This window comes from Aulonocara sp. 'chitande type north' Nkhata Bay, linkage group LG18, assembly GCF_057382095.1.
Source record: "Aulonocara sp. 'chitande type north' Nkhata Bay isolate Kocher_YH1m ecotype deep benthic linkage group LG18, A_spYH_male_GT1.1, whole genome shotgun sequence".
NCBI classification, from domain to species: domain Eukaryota; kingdom Metazoa; phylum Chordata; class Actinopteri; order Cichliformes; family Cichlidae; genus Aulonocara; species Aulonocara sp. 'chitande type north' Nkhata Bay.
The window spans coordinates 18,427,068-18,431,787 of record NC_141361.1 but is presented as its reverse complement, the minus strand read 5'-3'; the positions used below and the strand labels follow the sequence as shown (position 1 = coordinate 18,431,787).

The following is a 4,720-nucleotide window of genomic DNA, read 5'->3' as shown; positions in this document are numbered from 1 at the left end:
TGGCCCCGGATAAGTGGAAAATGGATGGGTGATAAATTGATGGATAAAATACACACACATATACATACACATGCACATACGCACACCCACAAACATAAGAAAACAAAGGAAAAAAAACATTTATTTCTAACATGCTTTGCCATTTGTCAGAGATTTACAGTTAACAAACAGTCAGGTGAATAAACGACACTGAGACACTTGATACTGATAACGTGCGGCACGGGTGAAACTCAGAGAGTAATCACACCTAGCTGCAGTATTCGTTTATTTTTATAGCAGAAGCAGGGTGGGACAAGCATAGCAGTAGATTATCTTTGTTGAGCTGTTCAGGAAAAGTCCAAATCGGTAGTCAAGAGTCTCAATTCTTAGCATGTTTTTTCCATTTCCGACCCATGGGAACAGTGAGTGCAGGACTTTCTGTCCAGTAGTCCATAACTTGAACTCTTGTGGTAGGTCACTGCCCCATATCGAGTCGTGGGGTTGTACGTTGTCTGTGTCTCTTTTTCGTCGTCCAGTTGAGCGAGTTGATCCAGGGGTGATTTTGAATGTGTGATCCGACACCAGAATGGGGGCACAAAGTCCGGTACTGTTTGGTGGCAGCATGAAATAAGTTTTTGGGCCACACAAAACACTGAAAAAAATATGTTGTTGGATTTACTTAATTCAATGGTGGACATTTGTTGCACACAGATGTTTTGCTTTGGCAGCAACTTAAACAATTGAGTTAAATTAACACAATTTATTCATGTTCAATAAACCTGTGCAATTTGTGTTGATAAAATGTGACTTAAACATGTTTTGATGAAGTAATTTGAGCTCTTGAAATATTTTAATCCTTCACAATTTTCTCACTTTATCCCAACACCATTCAATAACTTTTACCTAATACTACTTGGTCACTTAAATACTACATGTTATCTTCAAATTACATTTTGCTATTATATTCTAGTATCAAATACACAATTTTCAAATGGAGGCCTTATAACAGATTATATTGTTCTCTTCCAAGATGGTTGCTGGCATCCACCAGTAACCTTTCAAAACAAAATGTCTAATTTCACTGCATTGACAGTAGGTAAAGAATTAAACTGACATTACTCCACTACTGAATCTATATAAACCAACAGTTAAATAATGTCAGTTCTTCCGTGTTCTCTGGAATCAATCACAGCAAAGAAATTAGACTCTTTCTTTTGAAAAATGTTGGGAAAGAACAATACAAAACATTCTATTTAAGGCCTCTAACGTCAAGATTCAGTTAAACAACAATTATAACTAAACAATTTGAGGTAATGTTAGTTTCCATTAACATTAAATTAGGTTACTGAATTGGCAAACACCTTCCTATTAACATTACCCATTTTACCCCAATAACTAAAGAAATTAGCACTTGCAGGTCAAAACCTTTATTCAAGAGATGCAAAAATAACATTGATACAGTGACTGTCAAAAATTACGGCACTGATCATACTGTGACATCTTGGTTCAAAACAGCACACTTAGAAATATTCAACGTTCCTTACTTCAACTGAATGAAACTGAAAATACCATTTCACACGGCCCATATGGGATATTTAGACTGCATAACTGTTCATGCTACATCTCTTCACTAGTAAAAGAAAGAAAAAATACAAAGAGAAATTTAAAAATGCTGCCAAACAGACAGAGAACTTGTACAGAGCAAAAGGAAAAACAAACAACAACAACAACAAAAAAACAGCTCGTCCTCATGGCAGTTGCAGTGTATATAAAAATGAACCCTGCGATCTGTTCCTGGAATTGAGGTTCAAAAATGCAGCAGAACAAGTGTGAGATTTAAATGTCTTCTCACCTAGAGCTGGTCACCTCACATGCATAACAGTGAGCTTCGTTGCAGGAGCAGTTTTGTCTTAGTTGTGAGCTTTTCTTGAGAGCTGAGTTGCTTCCAACTCCATTACCACCCTTTGAATCACCTCAAAAGTGTAGCAGAGTTGTGATGGGTAACTCATATTGAAGGAATAAAAAAGGTCCAAACAGCATGGCTACTGCAAAGGTCACGTTATCCAGATCTTGAAGAACTACTATACCCTCGATGATGATGCCAACGTCAGAAAAGTCATTGCCTGGTGCATCCTCTGGAGACAGATGTTCATTGTGGTTTTCTCAATCTGTGCAGTGGCCTCAGTCAAGTCCTGGTTAAACACAAAACATTTCTTTAAGATTCCTTTTTAAACTCATCTCTTTTGAATCTACCAGTTCTAATGTTAGAGTAATTTAAACCAATGCAAGCAACATAGTAAATAGCTATAGCCAAAGAGTGGCCTGCCATGCTGCCATTCATGGTCTAACAGAGTTTCTAAGAGAGGGTGAAAAACATAATTTCAAATGCTTTACATTAGTTTTTCTTAGAAAGACACCGGCCCATCAGAAATCCAGGTTTTGTCACTCAGAAGATGTTAGAATTTAGACTTTCAGCCCCACAATTTGGTTAGCTGTTGGTCTTTTTTTTTTCTTCAAACAAAAGCTAATGTAAATATTGGTGGGATTTTCCTTTGTTCACTAGAATGACAAATTTAAAGTTTTTTCACACTGATGTGACCCCTAATACAGGGGTGGGGCCTCAAGGGCCGGCGGCTGAGTTCACTACCAGGCCTTATGTGAACTTCAAATTATTAAAGAGGACTACTGGTCCTAACTGGTCCAATGAGGATCAAGTGGATAACTAAATGCATTTTTAAATGTTGCAAAGCCACAATCTACTCATAAAACACTCACCATGAACTCCTGCACCAAGATGTTGCAATTGTCTTTCACACAGATGCGGAGCACTTTGATGAGACTCCCTTTGAGCATTAATGTCATCCTAAAGTATTATAACAAAGAAAACAGAGATTTGTGAACTTTTCAGTAGCACAGAAGAAAATGATCCCAGACCAAAACTTAAACCAGTCAACATGCAACACCAGCATCTACAAAGCAATATCAAAAGTTCCTGTTTGACATCAACTTTATGGATATATAGTTTCCAGAACATTTATTTTTTTAAAAAGATCAATTTTTCTCAGTGGGCCAGTAAATGCATGACGAAAATTATGGCATCCTTTCGGTGGAATCAGTACTCACAGGTAATAGTTGACTGTTTCAATGGATGCAGCATAAAAATCTTTTACTGACCTAATGCAATACATATACACTTTGTAGTTAAAGAATTTTAAAGTTCTTACTGTCATCATGGCAGCTACATCCTTTAGCTTTGTGCCCTGTTCCCCCGATCACTTTGCAAACACTTTCAGCAGACTGTCAGAGAGAAACTCAGCTCCGTCAGAAACCTTGACTGTAAAGGCATGGTTGGGATGCACTGGAATGCTGCATTTCATCTGAAATGACATAAAATTATTTTGAAATAACAGCAGGCACTGTGCTTGGTTAATAATCAGTAATGTTTTGTTGAATAAAAACTGTGTTTCCAGATCTTATGGGATTAAAAAAATCCAAAGATGTTTATTTCTGATTTGCAACCCAAGAACCCACAAGTTACAACCTCATTTTAGTTCAAGTGTGCATTAATGTGAGTCCAGTAATCACCTTTCTGACAATACATACAGGTATAAGTTAAACCTATGGCAGATTTTGGATTTCTCAGTTGTATTAATAGGGTGGTCTATTTGAGTATGCATGCACCTAATAATTATAAAAAACCTATTATAATTAAGTTACAGAAACCTTAAGCGAAAATAGAATATACTTTCTTACCATAACACCTTGAACCCACAATCCATCAGCTGACTCCTGGTGAAATGCAGAATAGATGTGGTCTCTCAATGTGCATCAACAAAAACAAAAACAAAAACAAAAGGACAGCAGGGCCCTGTTTCAGGAAGCCGGTTTAGAAAACTCAGAGTGAAAAACGACACTCAGGGTTGAGTAACCCCGAACTGTCCAACTCGGAATATTCGGTTTCAGAAAGGCTGATAACAATTAGTTCAGTCAACGCGGAGTTGCTTTAACCCCAAGTGAAGCGCGCGGACGAGGATACATAAAGCCCTGATAAGCGGAGCACAGATTAAGCGAGTCACCATGGAGACGGAGGGAAAGAAGGCGTGGTCAATGTATTTTACAGCGCTTGAGGCCGAAATTCTGATGGCAGCATATGCCGATAACACGCAAATTCCGCGGAAAAAAGTAACACAGCCACAGCTGCGAAAGAAAGGGAGCATGCATGGCAAAACATAGCCGACAGAGTCAATGCGTGAGTGTTAATATAAACATTGATCGAGGGATTTCCACCCATTTAACACGTTATTTTATCATATGTTATTAGTGTGAATGCTTGAAAAGCATTCACAGTATTGTTGTTGTAATCTTTATTATTATAATATTTTATTATCTATTCCGTACGTTTTTTGAAAGCCTACTCCTTCAAAACCGTTCAACTTAGAAAAACCATTCAAACACCATTAGATTCCTATTCTTTTGGACATGATTGCTTGTATTTTTCTCATTTTTAACATTTATATTTTTAATTTTATTCAACTTTATTCAACAAAAATTTCCCATGTATTTCAATGGGGAGACCCTTCAAATTCTCATTCAACTTACTCATTTTTAAACTCTTACTACTTCAACATACGTTCACATAGAGCCACCATTCAAACTTTAAAACGAAGACAAGACATTCAACTATTCAACTTGTATTTATCTTTTCAATATCTATTATACTTTTTCTTCAGTTCCAGTTTAA

General features: G+C 36.9%; 1 long non-coding RNA gene across 1 annotated transcript; it reads right to left on the bottom strand.

Annotated features, from left to right (window-relative positions):
* Positions 1 to 1,776: 1,776 nt before the first annotated feature.
* On the bottom strand, positions 1,777 to 3,863 carry LOC147308361 (uncharacterized). The gene is made up of 4 exons (XR_015126219.1): positions 3,733 to 3,863; positions 3,204 to 3,356; positions 2,755 to 2,842; positions 1,777 to 2,171 (listed from the first exon to the last, which is right to left on the bottom strand). It is a non-coding gene; the product is annotated as an uncharacterized LOC147308361 (long non-coding RNA).
* Positions 3,864 to 4,720: the final 857 nt, after the last annotated feature.